This window comes from Ursus americanus, chromosome 17, assembly GCF_024610735.1.
Source record: "Ursus americanus isolate L20-20 chromosome 17, mUrsAme1.1.p, whole genome shotgun sequence".
Taxonomy (NCBI): domain Eukaryota; kingdom Metazoa; phylum Chordata; class Mammalia; order Carnivora; family Ursidae; genus Ursus; species Ursus americanus.
The window spans coordinates 26,854,355-26,882,030 of record NC_142143.1 but is presented as its reverse complement, the minus strand read 5'-3'; the positions used below and the strand labels follow the sequence as shown (position 1 = coordinate 26,882,030).

Sequence of the window (27,676 nt, the reverse complement as noted above, 5' to 3'; positions counted from 1 at the left end):
GAGAAGAGGATTTTTTAGGTCACAAGCAAATGACTTAAAAAGATAAGTACCAACATGTCTGGTAAATTATGATTCCCTTTGACCTTCAACATCTATGGTAATTCAATAGCTATTATTATTGAGTGCTTATTGTATGCTAAGCATGCAGAGAGTTGAACATGGATTATTATTATCTCATTTAATCCTCAAAATAACTGATGAGATAGATACTCCTATTACCTAATTTTACAGAAGAGGAACCTGAGGTTCAGGGAGATTAAACGACTTTCCCCAAGTCATAGATGAAGAGTGGCAGAGCTGGGATTTGAATCCAAGCCCACGGATTTTACCAGGACATGATTTGGTTTTCCACAAGCCACTTTCAACTTACTCTACAACCAAGGCACCGCCATGCCCCGGAAAATGCTAACTCCCCCAGCCAGATCGCATGCTTTGCTTTTGTCTCTGTTGGTTTGGTCTCTAGCTTGGCATGTCTCACCCTCCACTCTGCTATCCAAATCAATCCTTCAAGACTTAATCAAACCACCTTCCCCCAGCCATCCTCTCCTCTGAATCCATGTAAAAAGTTGCCATTCTATTCTTCTATGATCTTTATCATTTTTTAAAAATGTGTATTTTCATGTGTTATTCATTCATTCAATGGCATACACATTTATTGTTCTTTCACCTCAAATAATTGTCAACTAGTAGAGGACAGGAACCATGTTGTCTTCTTTTTCTTTTTCCTTTTCCTTTTCTTTTTTCTTTCTTTCTTTCTTTTCTTTTATTTTTTTTTTTTTTTGGTATCTCCCAAATTATCAATCATGGTACAAAAATTTTAAATCAAATAATGGGGTTCGGTACAATGGATATGAAAATCATATGACATTAGAGCTGTATCTTTTATTTGTCGGCTAAATTTTCCTCTTCATTTATTTCCCAAGTATTTGACCCACTTTTCTCCCAGAATAAATCATCTTTAAAAGTTCTTTCCCTCATAAGACCATACCATTCCGTCTTGCGCCTTTTCCACGCTGAGACATTATGCGTGTGAAAGACACATATTGATAAAGCAAGGAACGTAGGAGAACAGCGCACTGCACTTTGCAACCAGGATGGCAATGTTGGCATGCTGAGCAACTTTCTCAGGCTGCACTCAACCTGGCGTGCGGACAGCTTAGGGAAAGAAGACTTCAATTGCATTCATAAAGTAATACCCACCCCCTCTGCCCTTTGGATTGCTTGCTTTCAGCCTGAAATTGCTAAACAGGTTCTGCAGGCTTTTCTTACCCATTTGCCCAGCTTGAATCAAGAAGGGAGAGTCCCAGGTTCACCCAACTGTAAACAGTCCCTCCCAGGTCAAACTGGAGAGTCTGAACAGGAGTGGGGGGAAGGGGGCAGGGGGAGAAAGGTTTCCGGATGTAACCTATGAGAGAAACGTATTAAATGTGTACCGTCCTACATGCCTGGACAGAGGAAAAAGTGAAGATAAAACAATTTCGTGGAGAATAGTGGTCAAACTGATTTCTTTCAGTTTTTTGGCAAAACATGAAGGTCAACTTTTTCAAAATAATTAGACTTCTGACCTTTGCTTTAGCCACTGCCATAACCCTAAAACGTTTTCTATCGTTGTGTAAACATCATTTGAAGTTACAAAGAGCACGAGCACAGCCTAGTAAGCTAGATATTAACAAAAGATGGTTCAGGAAGTCAATGAGACGGCCAGGGTTAAATTGCCTTGAAATAAACACATGAGCCCAAGCTCCAAATTCTCCGCTTGGATACATTCAATTCACTCACATGCACTGGGCACTACTTTGACCCCTGGCCGTGGGCAACACTGGACAAGTTCAGACTCTAGTCTCTAGAAGCCCATTTTTGCCTTTCCCTGGCCATAAGATAGGAGTCCCAGCACGTCACCAGTCGGACCTTGGTTTCCTCATCTGTAAAATTAGAGTGCTGGTATAGACCAGGGGTTAGTAAACAACAGCCTGAGGGCCAAATCCAGCTCCAACCTGTTTTGTTAATAACATTTATTGGAACACACCCACACCCATTCATTTACATATTGTCTATGACTGCTTTCATTCCATGGGGACAGTGTAGTTGTGACACAGGGTTCACAAAGCCTAAAATATTTACGATCTAGCCCTTCACAGAAATGTTAGCTGACCCCCGGCATAAACCATCTTTAAGGTCTCTTCCAGGGGTTCACAACATTGTATGTAGACAGATGAAAGCACTTTGAAAGCTGAAATAACCACACAAATGTAAAGAATTATCAGAAGACGCATGCTGCTTCCAGGAAGATACTAATTCTGCATGCTTATTCTCATCAAACATTTATTCCAATGGTTCTCAACTCTGGATTCACATTAGAATCAACTGCAGATTTTTTTTTTTTTAATTACGTCAATGCCCAGGACTCAGCATCTAGAGTTTTCGATTTAGCTGGCATGGAATAAGGACCTGATACCAGCATTTTTTTTTTAAGTTTTATTTATTTATTTGAGGAGGGGGCAAAGAAGGAGAGAATTTCAAGAAGACTCTCTGTTGAGCACGGAGCCTGACATGGAGCTCTATGTTCCTGACCCATGAGATCATGACCTGAGCTGAAATAATGAGTCAAAGCTTAACCACCTGAGCCACCCAGGTGCCCCCTAGTATCAGCATTTTTTAAAAGCTCTCCAAAAAATTCTCAAATGCACTCAAGGTTAAAAAAACACTGATTTATCCAAGGTCTGCACACAATACTGTGATTTGTTTTGAGAATATAAGAAGTCATAGTTCTTCAAGTAATTTTCAATCAGGTTGTATGAACTTGACATATAAAACAATTAATAAAAGACCTATAACATTGCTATGTATCAAGCAAACAGTATGGTGAGTGGTCCCCAGACTCAGATCTGCAGATTTTGCAGAGCCGAACTGCATAAGAATTATCTTAAGCACTTGTTAAATATATAGGTTTGGAGGCCCCAGTCCTAGAGATTCAGATTTTGATATATCCGGGGGAAAGATCTGGGCATCAGTATTTTAAAAGCTACGGTGGTGATTCCAACTAGTAGCCAGGTTTGGGAATCACACTCTGGACAAACTGCGACGTAGGGATTCAGAATGAAATACAGAAATCCCAAAGCTCAGCCCCACATCTTTTTTCTCTGACTCTCCAAGGCTAACCCAGTCCCTGGACTAGTAGGTATTTGGTAAATGTTTGATAAATAGAAATTAATTTAGGGAGTGACCATTGAGTGTTTTTATGGACCGAGACACCAGACTTAGGCATTTAAGCTTGACCTTGAAAGAGACAGGGCTCGTGTTCTCTATATATTTAACAATCAGCAGCTGCAACCTTCCCCACCTGCCCTACACTCCTGTATTCACTCCCAGCCTGACCGAAAGATCACTACTTTGCAATCACCAAGCCATTGAAGCTCCCTTATTCAGACTGAAGTTCACATGATTGCTTAAACCTTTTTTCTGGGAATAGATCTTTTATGCCAACTGGGCGGGGTTACTGCCCCATAAACCTACCTTCTGTCACTAGCTTTGACTGTTGACACTGGCAATGATTAGACAGGGCTGAGCAAAGGGTATTTTTGCAGTCTGTAGGGAAAAGTATGGGACATAAATAAACACCGCATCTCATTACAAAGTCCTGAATGTGCAAAACACATTGGTCCAAATGTCGTGATTAGATAAGCACCTGCCACACCCATTAACTTCAAAGGGAAATTGAAGTCGAGTGTGGGCCCATATGCTTCTTGTCCTGACACTTCAGCAAGTCAGATGACCTCTATTTTCACATGAAGTTAATTTCTGAAACAGCCTCCATGATCATTATTGTTCCAGACTATTAATAATTCCCCCATGGCCTCTCCTGAGCACGCTGTGAATACTTTCCACCTACAATTTCTAGAGTTTCATGTGAGCCTTTGGCCACACCCTGAACTTGTTCTTTTTAAATGAGCCGGCGACAGCCTCACCCTGTCCCACAGAGGAGAACAAGGTATGATGTTGATGCACAAAGATGCGTGTGCTGTGTGTGAGGGTAAATATTACTAACGTGGCCAGAATGGAAACTAAGGCGGACACCGGAGGATTGAGGTAATGGGCAGGGAGTCTCTAAAGAAGAGAGCTCTGAAGGCCTGTCTCAATCCATGACATTCCATTGGCAAACTGCCCCACATGCCACAACGTCACATGCAGCTCTGCACATCAGCGGTTCGAGGTGGGGGGCTGTTTGTAGCCTAAGAGCCACACTCAGAAACTTTTTTTGTGCCAACACAAGGCTATGATGACAAAGCAGCGCCCAAAGTAATGATTGATCCAATGAGATGGCCCCCCTCTGGTCAGGGTACAACTCAGGCATAGGTGTAGGGAATGACTGGCTACGTGGAATGGGGTCAAGGGCCTAGGAAGGACCCTCTGTTCAAGTATGTCCTACTGCTTCCGTGTTAAAGACCCTGGAATCCCATCATGAGAACCCAGTCCTTTATGCCCTTACTAAGGTCACAGAGCCATATGCCACAGAGAGGACAGTAGGCTGGAGGACTGCGGTGGGCAAAAGGACCCTTGGATGAAGGGGGCCCCACAGAGGGCCCGGAAGATCTCTCCAGCAAGCCATAGTTCCGATGGTAAAGAAAATGAAAGTAAGTGGTCTCCTGTCTAAAATGGGCTGGTTTCTCCCTCCCCTCCCAGCACCCGCTGAATTTGTGGACATGGAGCCCTGGGTGGAGAGCTGGCTAGGCGTTGACGACCAGGCCCATGCATTCCTAGAAGCAGCAACCACAGCAGGAGGCAGCTCGAGCCCGCAGGAGAAGCACGGGTGGAAGAGAGGGAGCAAGTTCACCAGAAAGGATTAGAAATGTTTGGGGGGTTTCTGTTTTTGTTTTGGGTTTTGGGTTTTTTGCCATTTTCGCCTATCGTGTAAGGCACGCGGGACCGTGGAGAGGACCACAGTCGGCATGCTGACTGCGGTGCCAGGACAGTACGAGCTCGTGAAGCCCGAACCACGAGTGCCCACCCCAGGTTACCAGGGGGGCGAGTGGCTATTCAGAAGCAAGGGTAGAAAAAGAATTGGAGTGTCTATACAATTCCGGTATCTGTATAATTAAAGATCTCCAGTTTGTGAAAGTTCTAAGTAACATTCTGCATTGGAAGAGTTTCCCCCACGGTTCACATAGACCCAGGAGAGCTGTTACTCAGCAGGAGACGGTAAAATTCATTATCTAGAGGTGCACGAGAAACACTGCATAGACGACGGTGTAAGGTGTGTGTTACACACTGACCTCTCAGATGATCTTTGTTCTGTCAGATATTCGTGAGATGGGTAATACTCCAAATCATTAACATTTTAATATGAGGAAGCTTCTTCCTAGTGACGGACTGGGCCCAGGATTGAGGTTCCGTGTTTTAGGGGAGGTGACAGGGGATACCAATCACAGAAAAGTCAGGGAGAAGGGAAGTTCTGTCTATAAGCCCGGTCCGCGACACAGTGGAACTCTGAAGCATTCGTCATGCATGCTACAAATGTTTACTGCGCACCAGCAACCAGACACTATACTCGGCACTTAGGAGGATTACGGTACTGAAGCCACCGTTGACTAGCGCAAAATACGGGGGAGAAATGGCATAGAGAGCGCCGTGCTACACGACAAAATTCGAAGGTGTCACGAATTGACACAAGGACCCATAGCATCGGCAGATGGTCGGGCCCCACAAAGAACTTCCAGAATCATAATATGCATTTTACCAAAAATGCCCTAGGCTGGTTGATGTGCACATTTGAGACACACTGCTCGAAACAACAGCGGGCAAGACTTCAGGGGAAGGGACTATCACTCCTTTCAGAAGCCAGCGACGTCTTCACGGGGACCTCCTGCTTCCTCGCAAGGAGGCTTCAAACATCGCTGAGCTTTCACTATGGGATAAGTGCGAGCAGAGGAAAAGGAACAGCAGGAGCCAAAGCTCAAAAGAGAAAGACTCCACAGTTCTCAAACTTGCTTGAGGGATGGTGGAGAGATAAGGTTTGAAAGCATTTAAGATACTGGTATGATGGTCATTGAAGAAACTTCGGGAGATACAGGTATGGGCTGACTGCAGAGTTCCGTCATAACCCTAATTTCTGATTTCATAAGACACAAAGGGGTGCAAGCAGAGGGGGTTGGGGAAGGGTAAGATGGCAATACAGATTACCTTTACCTTCTCCTCAGTAGAGTGACTGGAACTTCTTGCCACTCCCAGTCCCTTCTTCTTCTGTCAGAATCCATGAGAGGCTCACACGTTATCCGTACACGTATGGTCTTGACCAAAGAGGAGACCCACGCAGCCAAAGCACTAGGGGTCCAGGAAGGGCTCCAATCCCGGTGAGGAAGGAGAGGGCACTGTCTTTGGTTCTGATCCTTGGAGCCTGGGCACCTGCCCCACGGGCACCATACCTGCAGGCCTCAGGCTCCCTACCCCAGTTCTCTGTCGTCAGCCCTCTGCTATGTCTGGACTCTCTCCCATCACTAAAAGCTAACCTATGACAGCACTTACGATGGACCAGGCACAGATCTGAGTGCTTTCTGTACTGTGTCATTAACATCTACAACCACCCCATGATTTAAGGACCCTTGCTGCCACCAATTCACATCTAAGAAAACAGCAACAGAGAGATGTAAGGGCTTGACTAAGGTCACTCTGCTCGTAAGAGGTGATGCTGGCATTTCCCTCTATGTAGTTGACTCCAGAGGCCACACTCCAAGCAGATATGTCTCCAGGAGCCTTCCTTATTAGCTTCCCCTGAAGCTGGGAGAAATAGTTCCAGAAAACCACCACCTGACTCATGAGTAGCGACCATTCTATGCTACGTGGATGCCCCGCGCCAACCATTGTGGCCACCAGAGCTAAGTCTGCTTCCCACCTCACACATCATGACTACAGTTTCTGGGGCTGCCTCTCGATCAAGTCATCTTTTCAGCCCTCATGAGGTTTCATGTTTGTGTCTGTCAGGAAACTGGAGAGTGTAGTCTAGGAAGTATTTGAAATTATAAGAAAATTTTCTGGATCTAGAGTAATAAATGTGTCCATGAAGGAAGGTTCTCAAAGGTGGGCAAACCAGGACACGGAAGAACAGAATTGGATGGTATGCTTGCACAAGACAACCCAGGGGACTAGAGGGGCCTGAAGGAGGAAGGGCCCCTAGAGCAGAGGGCACTGACAGCCCAAAGGTTACACTTGGCCCCTGGCTGTGGAGATGCGTCCGTCGGCCCCTTTCAGACAGGGGGAAGAAACCAAAGTGGCAACAAGAGGTAGGAGGAGAACTGGGGTGAAGCAAAGTTAATTCATTTATTTGTCCATTCTTTCATTCTGCAAATATTCATGGAGCACCTATTATGTGATCCCTTCCGTGTTAAACGCTGGATCTCTGGCCTCAGGAAGCTTATGGGCTAGTTGGGGACCCAGAAAATGAGCAAAGCAATGGGTCTGTTTCTTCCTTTTTCTGTATTACAGCGGTAGAAGGGGGGGATTCTGTAAGAACACAGTAGAGGAAAGAACCTTCTGTTAGAGTTTCAGGAAAGCTGTCTGTGAGTTTGGTGACTTTTAAATAAAAGAGACCCGCAAAATGGGAAGGAATCTGTTGTGCCAAACTTAGGGGGCAAGGGTGAGGGAGAATGCTTCAAGGAGAAAGAGGATATTGGGTCTCTAGGTAGGGCAGTCAGAATGAGAAGCGAGAGGAGGCAGCAGTTGCTCGGGCGGCCTGGCCAACCTCTGACTGCGCAGTGTCTGCAGACTGGGGTGGGTGTGAAGGGGAGAGTCTGCGGTAGGAAGTGGGGATGGTAGGTGAGCAATTTGTGTTAGCTGGAGCAGGGGAGGAGGAGCTGGGTTTTGCTATTTCAGGCCGGCGGTATAGGAGACTTTCAGTTTCCATTCAAGCCGGCCTGGGTAGGTGCGTTCCAGAAACGCCAAAATCACGACGGTGGACTGATTCATCTCCAGCTGGCTCCCTACCAAATCCCCCAGAGTAACTATTTGACACCATTTCCTTAAGCCTCTGCCTCCTGTCCCCCCCCCTTCCTGCCAGATGACTCTGTCCCCTGCTCTGATGCAGAGGCCACCAGATAAAGGACCCTTCATCTTCTCTCTGTTCCATCTCACTCCTCTACATCTTCACCCTCCTGGTTTTGGAGACGAACGCCTTCCTTCTTCATTCCAGAAGTGACTCCACCTAACCACGTGATCCCTCTCTTTTCCGCTCTTCCATAAATGTTTCCCATCAATCACACTCTCTCTTATTTATTTACTTTCTTTCTCATTTCCACCGTTTATTCCTAAATCAACAGTTTACGCAAATCTCCCCTCTCCTGAAGGCTTCTCACTCAGTCTTGCTTATCTTTCCTGCCAGCCTCCAATTCTCTGGAACTTTACATGGGGACCTCTCGGCTAGAAGCCTGATTTCATCTCCTAGTGACCCCCTCACCCCTCAGCCCTTGTCATGTGGCTTCCCTGCTGGCCCGTGTGCATTTGTCCTGCTTGGAACTCTGCACCTGCCGGCTTCCTGGACCTCGCGTCCCTCCCCCGACCCCCACCCGAAGGGCAGCCCTGTGCCAATCTATACAGCCACCTCGAGTCAGGCAGGGGAGACATAAAGGTAACTCGCCCCACCTTCTGAGACACAGCATTAGCTAACACTTCCCACTGCTCCAGGTTCAAGTACAACTCTATGCGAGACCATCTCGAATCTCATAACCTAAGCCCAGTGTAGGCTCCTATACTGGTTTCATTTTCACTCATCCTATTTATTAGGCATTGATTATGTGCCAGGCTCTGTGGTACTCACCTCCCACACATGATCTCACACTCCTCACAGCACCCCTGCACTGGGGAGTTCCACACAGTCAGGACAGGGTTTGAGCAATTACAAGAGGGTTTGAGCAATTTGCCCAAGGTCACACAGCCAGTAGATGGTGGAACCTGGAGTCAAATCAGGCCTTCTGACTCTAGGTTAAGTTATAACTTTCAGTAGAAGAGAGACAGGGGTGTGTGTGTGTGTGTGTGTGTGTGTGTGTGTGTGTTGGGGTGGGGTGATGGTGGGAAAGCTTTCTGCGATCCTGCTTCTCATGCCAGGTTTTCTGGTCCTGATCAAGCTGCTGCCTAGTTGCCAGAAGCTGTGATTATCCCTCACTCCTGCGTCCCCATCACTGGGCCTGCGGGGACTTGCCCTTCCTTCCTGCTCTCAGCCTTCTGATGTTGACAGCTGTGCTGGAAAATCACAAGCTGGCTGCTGCCATGCTTCCCAGACACGCTCGTACGTGCCGCCCTGGACTTCCTGCCCACTCTGGCCCATGCCTGCCCCAACAGAGGGGGTTGGCCTATTCCCAGGCCAGGGTCCTTCCCGGCCTGCTTTACCTCTGTGCACCTAACCTGAGCGTTCTCTGTGCCCCCACTTCTACGTGGACCTTCCCCAGCTCTCCACGACAGACTTCCTTCAAACCCTGTTACGTTCCTTTAACTCTTGGCTTATGTCCTCCTTCTGGCTCTTTTCACAGCCTACGTTACATTAAGATAATTTAAAGGACCCTTCATTAAGGGTAAGACGCTAAGATAATGTCTTACTTGTCTTGTTAGCCTCTTCTAATATGTAATTTCCTTTTTTCTTTTTTTTCAAATTAGATCTTTGTATTGAGTTAAGTAATTAGAACACACTCCTTCAAAACCAAGATGGTATGGAAAAACTCAAATTAGTAAATTTTGGGGGGAAATGAATGAAAAGAGAAATCTACAAAGAGAACAAAAACAATGATTACCAGCACAACAATGGCCACTGACTAATATTTTCAAAATGTTTGGCAATTTCCAAACACCAGACTCCTTGGGTCCTCACTGTCCCAAAAGATGAGCTCTGTGACTTGTGGAAAACTACACGAGTATAATGGTGGCAGGACTCAACTCCCAGGCTCTGACTTCAAATCCAATCATCTCCCTAAAATGTTCTTTAAAGAAAAAACTTCTGTCTCATCAGCCACCCCATGTGGACCATTTGAAAACCTCAAGCAGAAATTCCCCAGGTCGGATCATGTGTGCTCCAGGAGCAAGCATCTTCAAACAGAAACCAAAAACAATGAAAACCAGGTACCAATGACTTCTGGTTTCTCTTCAGTTGTTGCGAGTCTTTGTCCTTTCTCTTTTTTCCATGCGAAAAAAATGATAACCCTCAAGGGGAGTTGTGGGCTTTCCAGGGGCAGAGCAAAGGGACACGAGCTTAGGAAATGAAACTTGGAGGAACGACATTCTCCTTCCTCCCCTGTAACAACGTTTAGTACACACACGCTCTTACATCTTATTTCACCGAATTTAAAGTCAACAAGACCATAAAAGGCCAGTTTTGTATTTAGTCTTTTTTGTCTGCCCGCTGCTGCTATTGCAAAACTAAACAGGCAGGGCACCAACTCATTCTAAATGCTGTTTCCGACGGCAGAACAGAGTATGCCCATCTTGAGAACATCGGTTCATTCAAAATGATGAGACAACTTGAGGGGGAAGAATTAATGTAATTCTTCTCAATACAAGAAGTCTGTAGGCCAAACGGACTTCCCTTTCTGGTCTTAATATCATGTTTGTAGAAATCGTGTGGTATTGAAGTGAGAAATTATCCATCCGCTGAACAAACCAGACGTAGCCAACCGGCCTGCTCCCCTCCGGGCTTGCCTCTCCCTCCTACGGCTGGTGCTCACCCACCTTTCGGGTCTGCACTCCAATATCGCTTCCCAGGAGACACCTCCTAAAATTGCTCCTCTGTCACTTTCCATCCTCCCCTTTATTTTATTTATTAATAGTATTTACCACCATCTGACATTATAGTTTTACCTGTTTACTACTTTACTGTCGTTTTCCTCCCACTAGAAGATAAGACCTTTATGTGAATTTGTCTAAGTTATTGCTATTCTCCCAGAAACCAGCATCCTGAATTCAATTTCCTGAATAAACATCCAAGATGCCACTTGTAAAAACAGTTCTGTTATATTTTTCCCTCATGGTGGAGAAACTAGGATTTGGGGATAACATTAAAGATAAATAGGAGACTAAAGTTTACTTATTGATAAGGATTGATAAGGATTTTTCTCACTCAGGATTTTTCTATTTTCTCCACATTGCAAGCACAAGCACAATATTTGGGTGAGGAAGAAAAGTCCAGTAAGTCCGCATCTTATCTCAAATGTCAAGAAAGGAAGTAGAACAAAGAAGCAGTTGTCTCAGATTTTTTGGAGGGATTCTAATAAATGCAGTGGCTTCCACCCACTCTGTGGGCTTCTTTCTAATGGTTCAATTTGGTCTTTAAAACTTGTTCTTTTCAGAGCTGAGAAAGAAGGAAAGATACATTTATTCATTCAGCCAAAAGCTCAAAAATCACAATCCTGAGAGATTTCCCTCATCACAGCGTCTAAAGGAATCCCTCCACCTTTCTATCACTTCCTAGTCCATTACATTCCATTAACTTCTTCGTGGTATTTATCTCTATCTAAAATTATATTTTCATTAATGTTTTACATGTTCATTGTCTCATTCTTCCTGGTAGAATATCAGCCCCATGAGATCAAGAATGAGCCTGACTCTGGTCCACTGAGACTTCTCTGGAACCTGAGTTCTCAACACGTGGAAAAGCCTCAACAAGCATCTGCTGAATCAATGAAGAGAATTGCATTGGCTCTGTGAAGTCCTCCTTGACAAACCTTCCCTGTCTAACTTTGACATTCTCACTTTTCTGAATATTCTTTGCACTTACCGGCTCTTCCCCATCACCAGGACTTTGTCTGCTAAGGTTCTCTTCCCTGACGGTTGGATAGTACCACCGAGTCCTTTCTGCTTTATTCCACCAAACTGACATTTACAACACCAACTTGTTTGTGATTACTTCATGCACTTGGATTTTGTTTCACCAACCAAAAGAGGGGGTTCCCCATGGGGAAGGCCTATGTCTTAGGCCAAGGACTAGAGAAAGAGGAGAAGGTTTGTGAGAGGACGATACTGAAGTGAGTGTCTAAGATACGAAGTTTTAGATTTCTATAGTAGATGTGGGTAGAAATGTCCTTCAGCCAGTTTATGTATAAGGATCTGACATCGGAAGAGAAATCTAAGCTGAAATTGTGTATTCGTGTGTATTTGTGATTTGTCAACATATGTTCAGTAGGACTCAGAAGTTGAGTGCACAAGCTCACTTAGGGAGACTAGAGACTGAGAAGATGAGCAAGAAAGGGCACAGCCATGGTGTTGCCACCACTGGTGGAGCGGGTAGAAGAAGACTGAGAAGCAACCACGTCAGTGGTGGGAGAGGAATCACGAGAGTTTATCCCGGTGGGTGCCAAGAAAGTTGACTTTTTCAAGATGACTTTTTCAAGACAATGATCGATGGTGACAAACCAAGAATCTAAAGAAAAGACTAGAAAATGGCCACCAAATTCGGCAGTTGAGCTTTGCCACAGCAATTTCACCTGAGGAATAACAGAAGCCTGAGTGGGAGGCACCGAGAATGGACTTTCCTGGAAAATGAGTAATTAAGGAAAGTGAGTTAAGACTGTGCCCTTGACAAGCTTAGCTTTGAAGACTAGGAGAAAGATTGGTTGGTACCTAAATCAGAGCTGCTTTGGAAAATGAATTGAGGTTTGTTATTTAAAAGTAGATTTTAAATTATGCATTCAAAATGTGTACAGTTCCTTGTATGCCAATTACACCTCACTAAAAGCTTTTTTTTAAAGCATGTTTTAGAATTTTATAAAATACCAGTATCTTCTGGGTTGAAAATCAAATTTCAAATTCACAGTAATATATTAAGGTATTTTCTGATATAAAAGTGAGAAAAGCCAAGATAAAGGAAGAGCCCAGATATATGTAAACTAATACTGCTGGTAAGCAAAGGAGAAGAAGAAGAAAATCCCTAGTAACAGAAGCACTTTTGTTCTTACTGTAGGAAGAAAGCAGGCATTGTGAGCTGGAATATGGACCACCATAGAGAAAGGACCAGAATTAGGGTCATAATTTGTAGATTATTGTATACTTATTGAAGAGGCTAGACATTGGGCTAGATTCTGACCCAAATTAAGACAACTAAAAGGTAAATTAAGACCTCCAGGAAAGACTCCAGAAGTCTCCTGAGCACAATGAAGAGAACGTACTGCCATCAAAACTTTATTTAGTGTCATAATGAAAAAAATATGTATAGGGATATATTGAGTACAGAAGGTAGAATGACATCTAAATTAAGTAATTCTCCTGTCCCAAGACTCGGCAATTGTCTTACCAGTGTAGGACAAAAATTGAAGGGAATAAAATGCCAAGGTTTAAAGAATCACTTAGTGGTCAGTAAACTCAAAGATGAGACAGGCAGACAAGACTAAAGACGAATATGAACTCAGTGGATGCTGTTTATTTAGAGCGCAACCACCTAGAACTTTCTCTATAGCATTTTCACATGGAATAGAAAAAAAAAATGACAAACAGAAAGCCAATGGACTAAATCCTAATGTACACAGTGCTTCATATTTTCTCCAAGCATACTTTTCCTCATTGGATCCTTAAAATAATTCAGTGTTAGGCAGTATGCCGGAGTCTCCCCCACACTACCCCCCAAGTGATATTTATCTTTGTGTTTTCACACAAACAGACCCTGAGAGGTAATAAGTTTTTCCTTTGACCTGTCTTGTTTTCTACAACATTATCCAGAGAAGCAGATTTATCAGTGACTGAAAATGGAATAGAGTACACAGGGGAAATTGGAGAAGAGGCATTTTATATCCACTGAAATGTGTATAGTCACCTTATTAATTACCAAAAAAATATCTAAGCGCTAAAGATATGTGACATGGTTACCAACTTACTAATTAGAGAACTCGACAGGAGGCTAAGTGATGTGACCAGCTCATTCCAGATTGCAATTCATGATTAGAAAAGCAACTTCCAGTACCTGCCACAGAATTAGCAGAGGGTCATTACAAGCTGTTCTATACCCCTGCGACCCCAGGGCATACGGTGGGAAGTGATGGTCATAAAAGCCTGATGATTCACAAGACCTGACAAGATATTCAGCACCAATTTGGTATCGAATGTACTCGCATCTTCAGTTATTCATCACTGTTCCCATTTCCCCAACTCAGTCCTGTGTCTCCCCCAAAAACAGTAGCTAGTATTTATAGGTTTATGATGTACTAACCATTGTTCGAAGCCCTTTTCATGTACTAGTCATTGAATTATCCCAACAGCTCTAGGAGTCGGTGCTATTTTTTTGCTTGTTCATTTACAGATGAAATGGCCATGGCACAAATAGGTTAGGTAACATACCAGCTGGCACACGGCTGGTGAGTGTGAGAGCAGACGTTCAAGCCCAAGCCAGCTGGAAGCAGAGCCTTTGTTCTCTGTCCTCTACAACCACTAGGCTAGACCGTCTCTATTTTTATTTCAGATCAGAATCACCTCTTTTCTGCAATATCGCAACAGCTTCTTAGCTGGTCTCCATTAAATTTACCTCTTGTCATATGAATCTCTTATTATAAAAATAATATATGACCACACTCTCTAGGTCAAACAATAAAATTGCATGAATAAGACAAAACTCCATTTGGCCACCAGCTGCCCTCCCAAGTTTCCCCCTAAGTTCTGGTGTGTCTTCTCCTAGATGTTTTTCTGCATATGTATGTGCCTTTAAAAATATGCAGTACTGTTGGATGGAATTTTCTTACTAAATTTGCAAATTGTGGGGTTTTTTTGTTCATTTCTATATCTTTAAGAGCATTCTAAATCAAAACACTGTGAACTTTAAAAGAAGAAAACCCATTCCCTTTCCTGAAAAACTACCCCCACCCCAAAATAAAGATATCATAACCCTAGTGAAGGTTTTTAGTATCATTTTATCTATTTTTTTTTTCTTTTAAGTAGGCTCCACACCCAGTGTGGAGCCCGATGCAGGGCTTGACCTCATGACCCTGAGATCAAGACCTGAGCTGAGTTCAAGAGTCAGACACTTAACCAACTGAACCACCCAAGTGTCCCAGTGTCATTTGAGTAATCAGTGGAATTAAGGAAAGTCCCCCAAAGAGGAAGACAAGGAAAAAAGAAAATTAAAGGAGTAACAAGTCGAATGGTACATACTTAGAAGGATGAAGAGGACCATTTTATAGCAGCTAATCATAGGTGAAGCGATCCGGAGGTTTTTCCATGCACTGAGGCCAGATTCGCTTTTTGATAAAGTCTGTGTAGATAACCAGAACATTCTGTTTCCTTGTGCATTGCATTGCTGTAGCAACCTGGCATGTCGGAATAAGATTATAGTTCCACTCCCTGATCTAATGTCTTCATGGCTTGAATGTGTTTACCTCCTAACTTGTGTACTATTTCTCGAGTGTAAGCTCATGAAGACCGGAGTTACGGCTCTCTTATTTCCTGCTGCAGTACCATTACCTAGCCCAGGACGTGGCATGCAGTTGGAGCTCAACAAATATTTATTGGAATGAGTGAATGAAGCCGAAGTTGTATGGCTAACTCTGATGATCAAGGTTCCATGAATTCTAGATTAGATTTTTTTTTTCAAGCCCTAGCAAATGGGATGATTTGATCACCCCTGGCCATGGCACATTGATCTAAACAGGTTATAGATCTACAGCAGACATTAATAACAGCTCATCTAAATTATACCCTCTGTGGCAGAGTAGAAAGAGCATACACTTTGGAGTCGCCCCCTGAGTTCGCAAACATCTCCACTGTAGTCATGCTGTGTGACCTCCAGCAATTTTCTTAACCTCTCTTCAGTTTCCTTATCAGTAATAACAAAGAAAATAAGACTTTCAGGATTTAGCAAGGGCTAGATGAAAAATAACATGAGTTAAAGCATCTAATAACATGTGGGACATTGAGTAAGTGCTGGGTAAATGTCAGCCCTGCACCTATTTCCCCTTCCACCCATTCACTGTCCCCTTACTCATAATAAGACTTGGAGATCATTGACACCGATAAGCATTCCTCTTCTCTCGTTTCCATTTGTGGCAATCAGGCAACAATTTTTTTTCTCTCTTCCAGGGCTGACCTACTGTTTTGTTGGAATCAGTCCCAGGGTTCAGGCTCTAGAGATTGTTTTGGACTGTGAAGCATTGTGGGTCAATTCCAAGTGCTGTAGCACATAATGGCTCTGGACATTGAAAAAAAAATCCAAATTGTTGTAGCTATTTTATGGACTGAAATATATATCTAGAAGTTTACAATAGGGTTACCAAATACAGTGTTCTAAAACCCCCCAAATCATCCAAAAATTACTCATCTCCTCATAGAAATAAACTGCTATATTAAGTATTAAAACAGACTCCTTGCTCTTGAGCCTAAAGTTTTCTCCAAAGGTCCCACAATTCTAATTTCAAAACTGAACGTGATTCAAATAGAGAAAGATAGAATCTTCAACTTGCACCAGATTTAGACTTTCACCCTGTGGTACTCTTATTCAACCCCCCGCCATTTCTCCTACTTCAAATTCCTCGGGATCTACCCAAAAGCCCCGTATTTACAGAGCCTTAGAGTCTCAGAAACACTCGCATTTATTCTCTCAGGTACACACCCTAACAAGTCATCTCAGGGCTTTAAGAAGAATTTAAGGAGACTCAGCAGGCCACAACCCTTCCCCATTAAAAGTCTCACTCTTCTCCAGCATTTAAGAATGTCTTCCCACAAATCATTGGGGCAGGTCTATCGGGTCAGTACCTGACTGATCTCCCAGCAAGTAGACATGTCTTTACAGCCTCATATCCATTACTTCTCCTTCATCCCACACTACAACCTTGAACAAGGCCCCGCTGGACAAAAGCGGTGTTTCTACTTAGGTTCCAGCCACAACCTTGGAGTGGAGATCAGTCTGAGCAGCTTATAAATCTTGCATAAAAATATGAATCAAGTCCTTGCTTTGAGACATGGGGAGCTGGAGTATTTTCTTCACGTGCCCTTGGCCTGAAGATGACATCTTTTCCACAAAGACTAGCAAGAGCCAACCAGTTAGAATCACATTCAAAAGAATTAGCTAAACATACCACACCCCAAAGACCAGTAGCAGCTGGATTACTAGACCACAGCACACCTGTTCGAGAGCGCTGATCTCAGAGTTCTTTACTCACATCAAGTTCAAAACCCTGAGGGATTCTCGCATCGCTCGTGCACCGTCACAAAAGAACTCCGAAGGGGAAATTAACAGTTAGATGGGTCTGAATAGACCTCGGAAGAACTACGTTTTCTCAATTCTTCATTCTAAGATTGGTTTCTTGACCTAAGTACGCAGCTAAGATATGCGTCCATCTCATCCACAGGTTGCTGTGGGCGATTGCTGTGTTCGGTCACCACCACGCAAGCTTCATGGAGAGGCCAAGGGAGAGAAGCAAACCAGCTGGAGGAAGCCAGTTTCACACAGATATCACGGGGAGGTGGGGTGGATGAAAAACAGGGAGATAAATAAATGTATGGGCTAACTAAGCATCAGCCCTAACGTATTTTCTGGAAGAAAGGGCTGGGGAATCCAATGGGGAGAGCTATTTCAGTACCTAGATCTTTCCACTGCCCGGATCATTCTTCATGTGTCGTGTGTCTTTCCAAGGTTTGGTGTCCGCACTGAAAAACACCCCATATCTTAAAGTACAGTGCATTTTATAACATTGTTAGTTCCTTAAAGCAACTTGTTCAAATACCTTAATTCTCTAAACATGGAAAAGAGACAAACAGAAATGCAGGCTATAAAATTCATCCTTGGAGTAGTTTATCAGCTTACTGGGTAACTGTAATATTCCATTAGCGATAAGGTAAAGCAAAGATGAAAACATTAACCAAACATAGACACATTTCAAACTGACCAAAAACTCAGCCCAGATAAGATTGTAAGCTAAAATTTAGATCTCTTCTCCCTTTTATCTCTTTTTTTTCCATTTATTTTTCTTCTTTTTTTCTCTCTCTCTTTCAAAAGGCAAATTTACTACAACCCCAACATAAGTTAAACCACAAAATCACTTAAATTATAGTGGTGAAATCAAAGCTTTACTCTGGATATTGGTTGCTGAGATCTATTTTGCTACGTATCTTGTAAAACCATCCACCATTCCAAGGAAATCCAGGGATGGCACTGTTTCTTCTTTGACCATGCAACAATTTTTTTAAGACTTTATTTATTTATTTGTTTGTTTGTTTATTTATTTATTTGAGAGAGAGAGAGACAGCATGAGCAGAGGGAAGGGCAGAGGGACAGGGACAAGCAGACTCCCCCACAAGCAAGGAGCCGGACAAGGGGCTCAATTCAGGACCCTGAGGTCATGACCTGAAACAAAGTCAGACACTCAACCAACTGAGCCACCCAGACGCCCCAACCATGCAACAAAATTTAAACTGTCTGTCATTTCACCACCACCTTTCTCCTGGTGGTGAGAAGTGGGCCTGGGAGGGGCAAGGCAGAGATTGGGAAATTGGTCAGTACAGCATTTTTTCATGCCTCAATTAAAATGTCTCCTTAGGTACAAGAGATTCCTTAGATGCCACAAAATTATGTCAAATCCTTATAACAAACTTGTTAGTTTTGAAAGGAGGTCACTCCCATTTTAAATGGGGTTCTTCAGATTTGCCATTTGGTAATGCTGAAACCAAAAGAGCTCAGGGGGAAATAAAAAACAAAAGAAAACACAGAGAGTCTGAACCTACCAGCAATTGTTCGAGGCCAAAGACTAAGACAAACACATCATAGACACATTTATCTCCTTCTCATATAGAAGTCAGCACAAAACACTATTCAGGGGGAGTTAGAATGATCTGCTAATGATATCAACTCTAGAAGTGTGCCTGCCAACGTGTGCCTTGGTCATAACTCATTCACCAGTTCCTCCCAACCAACAAGATCCAGTTCAGCCGTGCCTACCCCAAATGGCCCAAAACGCCCCATGGGAAATCATGCAAGTTTCTCTTCCTAAGAACAGCCACCTAAAAAAAGGTAAAAAACAAACCAAAAAAAAAACACCAAAAAAAAAAGCAAAAAAAAACAAAAAAAAACTCTGACCAGAAGAATTAGGTCACAGGATGAGAGGATGAGAGAGATACCATTCTCTTGAATGTCATTAATTCTTGATTTTTAAGGAAACATGGTTCCCATTAGGCCTAAGAGAGTTTCTTAAATGTGACCTACATTCAAGAATAATTATCTTTCTTTCCCAATTGGCAAACATATACTGCATAACCTCGTTATAAAATCCCATAATTAATACAGTTTTGAATGTCATGAGCCAGATTATCTGACCTAAAATGTAGTAAGATATATAATAGTTGAAGACAACAGGAATAGTCTGACTCTACCTGGGCCCTGCTCCCGATGCTTTGAAACAACAGCTCTTCCTTATGCAACATGACACATTTTATCAGTGGAAGGTCTCGATAAGTTCACTGAGAGGAGAACTTACGAATGCTACATTCTTATCAAATATTCAGGAATAGCTTTGAACAGTATTTGAAGAGTACAATCAAGATAAAAACTAAGCATTTCGCGTGAAGCTCTATGGAAATAGAAATTTATTCTGTAGTCAGATTAAATTATTTATTTATGCTGTTGGGCTTATTGGGTTTTATCAAATAGTACGTAGGAGACACGGTGGGGCTTGGGAGGAAAAACACTGGAAAGTTTGGATCTAAGTACCGGGCTAGCACTCACCAGCTCTATGATCTTAAGCTTGTCACTCGACTCTCTCAGAAACTCCGTTTCTCATCAGCGAAATGAAATAGCAATACTTATTCCACAGTGTGATTTTAAAGAACAAATATAAACATTTGAAGTAATATATACCTCAAAAGGATTAAGCAAATGTTTGACTTGCTATTACACCTTCTAATTTTAAGAACATAGCCAAAGAAAGGACACATACTAAAAGACATATTAAATATATCCACTGAAAATACAGGTTTACAAATGATGTGGGCTATAAATAAGTACTGAATATACACCTAGAAATTTCCGGTCATACAAATGTGCCTTCAAAAACTGACATGAACTTCCAGATAAAGATGTCAAGTCTTGCACATGTATTTAGATTCTCTTCCAACCAGAAGCCCATTAAAATGTCAGTAAAGGAATCCGATAAGTATAAACTCGTAAGATAAAATAAGAGTAAGAAGTGGTCATTAGCTGATAAAAAAATCTCAACAAATTTGTGGAAGATGACAAGTGAATGGAGACATGCTAACAGATGAACGACACCCAAAGAGGTTAGCTTAGAGTAAAATAAAGGAAGGGTGGGGTGGTGTAGTAACAGAAATGGAGATAAGCTGCCTAGAAGAACCACTGAGATACTCAGAGTTCTGAAAACTAAGACACAGTAGGGGTGGGAATGACACATAAGACTGAAAAATAGGGGAAATCAATCAAATCTCTGTTTATGGGATAGCTGATTTCACCACTGTGTAAATCATAACCCCAGTCATGATGTTCTCTTCACTCTAAAAGGTGAACAGAAAACCAACGATTTCCATACATTTGAGAAAGTCTCTAATAGGTAGATTCTGACAAAGATAAACAAATAGGAAATTCTGATTCTAAAATAAAAAGAGAGAATATGAAAACGGATGTTTTTACGGAAATTCTAACATCCTTAAAAAGATCCAAGAATGTATTGCATCCATTGGACAAGAAAAGGCTACTATGAAGAAAGAACAAACAGATAAAGAAGGAAACTTGACTTAAAAAAATATATATGATCACCAAAGGAAAAGAAAAATTTTAGAATGTATAATTAAGAAATCTCTCAGAATGTAAAATAAAAATAGGCAAAAGGATCAAACAAAGAGGACCAATAGATAATTAGTAGGAATTATGAAAAATAAGTAACAAAACTGGAGGGAAACAAATTGTTCATTTGAATGGCAAAAAGAATTTGGGATAGCTGAAAGACGTAAGGCTTTAGACTGGAATAGCACATCAGTGACTGTAAAAAGACCTTCATCTGGGATTATTGCTGGAAGAAAAAAGCAGAAAGAAAAAGCAGATTGGGTAGCTGCACTTATTGTGGTGAGCACTGAGTAATGTATAGAATTGTTGAATCAATATGTTGTACACCTGAAACGAATATAACATTGTTTGTCAATTACTTCAATAACAAATTTTAAAAAAAGAAAAATCAGATTATCAAAGACTGAGAACCAATCTGGCATTAAACTTCGCATCAGCAGTCCTGGGGGGTCAAGAAAAAGGAACAATGCCTTTAAAATTCTGGGGGAAGTTATTTTTAAACTATATTTTCTAATTAAATTATTATTCAGGTGTGAACATAGATCACACTTGTATGTGCTGATTTTCATACATTCAAAACATCAGGACCGTGACATCGCACATATAATTTCTTGGGAATTTTGTCCAGTATGTACTGCAGCAAAAAGAAGTAAACAAAGAAAGCAAAAGATTTGAGTTCCAGAAATGAGGAACAGAGCAAAAAAAAGCTAATACCAAGAAGATCACTGTGTAGAAGACAATTAGAGAACAGCTATAGACAAGAGTAGCAAGATGAAGAGGCTCAGAAGAAGGAAGTTACTGGAAAAATTTTAACAAAATATCCGAATGGACCAAAAAAATGAGAACACATGAAAGGCAGGTAGTATAAGAAAAAAAGGCAATTAGAAACTCCAGTAAAATTAAAAGCTGTACAAGAAGTATCAAAACAATATATTATGTAACACTGCAGTAAACACTATGAAGCCCCAATGTAAACACCATTTATTGGTGTGCAATTTTAGAATCAACCTATGGACAAAGATGATGGAATTTTGATTAGAGAGCAGAAGGCCAATGTTAATATCCTCAATATTGCAGGGGTCCAGGTTACAATAACTGGGATGGCGAAGTGGGAAAGAAGAACTAAAAAGATGGGGATTCAAACTGTCAATTATTAAAGGAATAAGTATTTTATCTAAAGTTGCATAGGTAACCAATAAATATCTGAAGCAGAGATATGACTACCAGGAGCTATCGGGTGACTTAATAGAGTTACAATCTCATCTATCAGCTTAGGAAGACAATGTATGATATCTAAAACTAAGAGACCGAGAATGAACAGTACAAGAATAGTGTTTAGAGATAGAGAGGTAAATAACCAAAAGAAATGCTAAAACAGTTAAAAGTCACCTCTGAGAAGACACTGACGATAAGGAGTGGGACAGGGAACTATTGCTTTTCAGCATAAACACTTCTAACTTTTGTTGTTATATGCAGTCTTTGCTTCGATAAAAATTTTTACATTATTAATATAAAAATCCAAGTGTATAAATTTTATCAAGAAATGCAGAATCCACACTATACACAAATTGATCAAGTTTATGTAAAAACGAAGCGACAAAGTATTCTTCTACAATATACTTAATCATATTTAATGCTGAACATGATTTAAGAATGGAGAGATGCTCACTTTATTCTGATAAACAGTCCCTAACAAACGCTCGAGTGTTCCAAACCCAAGACGTAAAGTATCTTTAAATATCCCCTCCATTTGGAGACATCTGTGCTCATCGATTTACAATGTGCACGGACTGCCTGATTATTTTATTATGTCATTTGCTACTGCAGGAATTATTCATGATCATTCACCAGCAAGCTGAGAACACATGGGGCTGATATCTTGATTCAGAACCCTGAACCTAAAGTGAATATAAGGACTTGGTCAAATTGGAAGCAGATTGCGTTCCACTACCAGCACCCTTCATCTGCCTTCATAACCATTTATCACCAGGAGCTACAGGTGCATTTTGCATGGAATGTCCTTTGTGAGCAGCAGAGAACAAAGGGAATTTCCTGCAAAATGATGCTGAGACATGATCATTGATGTATATTATCTTGGCAGACCTTGCCTATTGAGTATCGTCCCTGGCTATTCAGATACTGTTCTCTTTGGATTGCTAGGACAAAGATGAGAAGTCCACTTAAATGCTCAAACAGTACCCTCTGCTGGTTGAGTTTGAGCTGAAGATTTGATTTGTAGCAGGGCTGAGTGTCACTGACAATATATGGACAAGAGAGAATGAAAGTGAGGTGAAAACCGTAGACCAGGAGGGAAAAGGCAAACACAAATAGAAACTGACTAATTTTAGAGACCTATAAGGAAACGGACATTTTCAGCATCATGCCACATAGTTGATGCATATGTACTTAATCAGATCTTAACAGAATACACTGTTTTCACAAAAAGGATATATCAATGAAGGATTTTTGCAGATGACATTCAAATTCTCTGCTTTGCACAAGGGTTCATCGCAAGTTCCCCCAATGAGTTTCTCTCGTGCTCTGAACATGTGATGTGACTTACACCCTGTCTTTCAGGAACGGATTAACCGTGGAGAGCAGTGTTTTCTTGCATCACAGCCTAAAGTCCTTACACCATGCCGGAGATGTATGTATTACGTAACATGTTTATAAATGTACGGGGCGCCTGGGTGGCTCAGTTGGTTGGGAGTCTGCCTTCAGCTTAGGTGATGATCCCTACCTTTAGCTCATGATGCGGGGTTCTGGGATCCAGCCCCGCATCGGGCTCCTTGCTCAGCAGGGAACCTGCTTTTCCCTCTTCCTGCCACTACCCCTGCTTGTGCTTTCTCTCTCTGTCAAATAAATAAATAAAATCTTTAAAAAAAATAAAAATAATAAAAAATAAATTAAAAAATGTTTATAAATGTTTAGAAAAAAATCAAAATTAATTTTTTGCCATCTTGCTGATATGTAAGGAGCAGTGGTTTGGAGATGGCAAGATTAATTTATCTGACCAAGGAAGGAATGGGTAAACATATTGTCTCCAGAGCAAGACTATCTTATGATCTATTTTGCTTAGTGTAGTAGAAATGCTTAATAAATTGAATAACAATTAAAAACTGGTGCAGTATGATGACATTTAGAAGCACAGAACCAGCATTTTGTACACATTTGACTACAAATCAATCGAATCTTCAGTTCTCCATGCCTACCGCGGAGGTGGGATTTGCGTTGTCTAAAGTACATCCTATTCTCACTAAGTATTTGCGGTCATTTGCGCTGAGAAAAAAGTCACCGTTTTCCTCCGAGGTAGGAGTGGGGGGAATTTAAATGCCCACGGGCACCTGAGTGGCAGACTCCGAGTTGGAGGAAAAGCACAGGGTTTTCTCGGTCTTTCATTCGGGGTCAAGACAGGGATACAGAGAAAAACTCCACTGCAAGAAAAGCAACAGTGGGAGCAGGATGACAAGTGGTAGCTGAGGGGATGGGAAGACACCACAGAGCGGGAGCGCTGAGGAGGGGAGAGTGTGCGCCCCAGCTAAGGGGTTCACACACTCGGCTCCACGTTTGTCATTGTTGCATGAAGCCCTGAGGGCCAAGGGTTGCCAGGTCCTAGGATTTTTTGAGAAGAGCTTCAAGTCAGAATATTTATACATTTCCTCTTGGAGGCTCAAATTTTTCCAGGAGAATCTGTGAGCCAAAACAAATAGCTACAAACTAAATTTATCCCACAGGCCAGTAGTGTCTAATGACCACAGACTAAAAACTCTTTCCTCCTATTTCAGGGCCTTTGCACAGGTCCTTTATGCTTCCAATAATTTTCTTCTCCCATTCCCCTTCCCTTCCTCCTGGTCAACTACACTAATCCCTCTGGTATTTACTCAATTGCCACTGCTTCCAAAAAAATCTTCCCTGGTCTGGTAGATTAGATTAGGTCCCCTCATGCCATGGTCTACTGCTCTCCCACCCCTGTGCCTTTCCACTGTAGCACAGAGCATGCTTTATAATTATATGTTTATTTGTGAACTTATTCAATTTTTTTTCTCTTCTACAATGAAAGCAGAGGCCATCTCTCTTTTGTTCAGGGGGACATTGTTCGTCCTTTTTAAAAAAATATTGTATTTGTTTATTCGATAGAGAGAGGGCACAAGCAGGGAGAGCGGCAAGGAGAGGAAGAGGGAGAAGCAGACTCCCCGCTGAGCAAGGAGCCTGATGCGGGGCTCGACCCTAGGACCCTGGGATCATGAACTGGGCCAAAGGCAGACACTTAGCCGACTGAGCCACCCAAGTGCCCCTGGAGGAAGTTGTTCATCTTAAAATAGGCCTTGGTCAATCACTGTTAAATAAATGGGTAATGGCTTTAAAGTAACTCTTCATGGGTGTAGCTGAACTGCTTATTATCTATGGTAATATTGCAGGAACCCTTAGATTTGGGCTTTCGAGGCAGAAAGTTCTGGGTTCAAACCCCAGAGAGTCCACCTGCTGTCTGGGTGATGTTAACTTGTTGCTGAACCTGCCAGAGTCTGTTTCCTCACTCAAACAGTGGTACCTCATAGGTTTGTACAGAGAACTAAAGCCCATGCTTCGCAGTGCTAATGCATGGTAGGCACTCAAAACTGTCAAGTATTATCATGACCAATCCTGTTAATGGTTGCTTTGCTCACAGAGCTTGCCCTCTTGCCCTCCGGGAGCAGCAGTGAGGGCTTGGCAAATCTGAGCTCACAGGCCCACCATTGTGCCTCTGATCTCAGGACAACGCTCTTCCAGCTATCAGCAGCGTTCCCCCACCAGCCAAACTCATCCGTATTCAGAGAAATCAGGCCTGAAAGCGGGCTTACAATCCAGTGTCTTAATCATAGAATGTTTTTAAGTCAGAAAGACCTAGTCTCCACTGATCTTTCCTGATTATGTAATTGATCTTAACACCTTAAGAGTGCTTGATACGTATCTCAGGCACACCAGCCAGGAATGAGTTACAAACTTAAGATGGATCAGTGGGCATATTATCCCTAAGGTCAGACGCATGATTTCTTGATTTACTGTATCTGGGAAACAGGCACCGTGGTGTGTGTCATGGAAAACAGGTCAGGTTGGATCCAGACTCACATGGGGTCAAATTTTTTATTCACTGACGAGCTCTGTGATCTTGGCCAAATCATTAGGCCTCACCTGCAAAACTAACCCCATACTCCCTGCCCGGAGGGTTGTGTTGGAGATTCTAGATACTACATGGAAAGAGCCCGGCATGGAAGCGGTGCTCAATGAATGACAGTGACGTAGTAAAAGGGAAATCGAGCATTGAACTCATTCCCTCCCCCACCTCCCTAAAATGAAATTCTATTTAATTTACCCAAGATAGCACAAACCATAGTAGGCTGGTTTGTCTACTGTAAATCGTAGGATTTCAACCTTCCAGTGGACGAAATAAAACAACCTTTGGGAACTTCAGGATCCTTGGTAAACGGGGCCAGAAGTTTGACTGCTAGGTACACAGCTCTTTGTCTTCTATTTTCCCAGGGAAGCAAGGAGGAATGTGAGCCCGGGAAACCGGCACGCTGTAGCCCTGTCCCTCTGCAGCCCTGTCCCTCTGCAATCCCTGCTCGCAGCATTTACCCTCCTAAAATCAAGCTGGTCTGGATGTGCCTCACGTCTATACCTCTTCATAACAGAATGTCCATGAGTTTCTCCCTTCATCTTTTTTTTTTTTTTTTTTTTAATATCTGACACTGGCTTCCCTGGCCCTTTTGCCTCCCCAACAAATTGACCGTGATACAGGTTATTATTCACTGTTTTCCGTCTCAGGCTTCCTAGGCTCTTGGTTCTCCCCACACGGCAGCACTCCCTGAGCGTGACTGGGGATCCTGTTCCTTATCCAGACGGAGAACACAGGACCTTCATCTGAGGGATGTTTGTTTTCCCAACAACTGGTATGCAGTAGGGCTTCCTATCGGCCCACAAAAGAAGCTAATTATGGCTGATTTGAGCAAGAAAAGAATTTATTCTAAGGTTGTTGAGTAGTTCCCAGAATCTCCCAGAAGCCTGAAGATCCAGACTCTAGATCTGTGTGGCTAGAAACAAGGCCCCAAAGAGCACCAGATGAATGCTATTCGTTGGGCAAAAAGCTACCGCTGTTCTCTCTCTCCACTCTTTGGTAACAACTGCCCAAGTAAAACTCCGGGAGGGCAATCCAGGCCGGCCTGCGAGGGAGGTGAGGAAGTCGATATCCAGCACTTTCAGCCTCTCTCGTGAGAGATGGCCTCCTGCCTGGCAAGACCTATAAGGTCAAGAATGCCGACATAGGATAAGGGTCAACTGAGGGGCAACCAAAATTCAAATACAGCAAATCATTACGGCACCTACTTCTTAGCATTGCCTGGAGTCCAATCCTCTGGTGTTTGGGTTTTCTTAGCACTCGCTACAGCTCCAGAAAGTGCTCACTGCCTGTTTGTTGGGAGAAATAAATGAACAGTGACTCTAAGGTCACATAGTTTCTTTCTTCCCGGCTCCCATGACATCCATCCCGACTCTTCGTTTTGTCCTGAACTTTTAAAGTCGCCCTGCCTCTCCGGGGCCCACGGAGCTGAGGCTGAGCCGAGCAAGCGGGGGGCACAGCTGCCACACTCGCTCCCTTTCTTTCGGCTCGGCCGGCTCCAGCCCCGGAGCTGCCCGGCTAGTCCCTGCATGGCTTTGTCGGCCTTTCTCCTCATCCCCTTGCCCTTTGGACTTGATGACTGCGTTTGGCTCGCTTACTTTTTGACCCTGAACACCTCACAGTGTTTCTCAACAGGAGTTCTGTTAGCATTCCGTGCAAACACTTCCTTGCCCTGCTGAACCGCGGCGGACTTATGTTGCAGACTCTGTAACATTCCTGACCGTGCTCATTGACGGTAGGGACTCTTCTACAGCCTTGTATCAATGGATACAGCTTTGCCAACTGACCCT

General features: G+C 42.7%; 1 long non-coding RNA gene across 1 annotated transcript in view; it reads right to left on the bottom strand.

The window, feature by feature from the left end:
• LOC123780667 (uncharacterized) overlaps nucleotides 1-27,431 on the bottom strand; it is a 56,760-nt gene extending 29,329 nt beyond the window's left edge. Inside the window, exon 1 of the long non-coding RNA XR_006776476.2 lies at nucleotides 27,095-27,431. This is a non-coding gene — a long non-coding RNA (uncharacterized LOC123780667). The remainder of the gene's footprint in view (nucleotides 1-27,094) is intronic.
• Nucleotides 27,432-27,676: the final 245 nt, after the last annotated feature.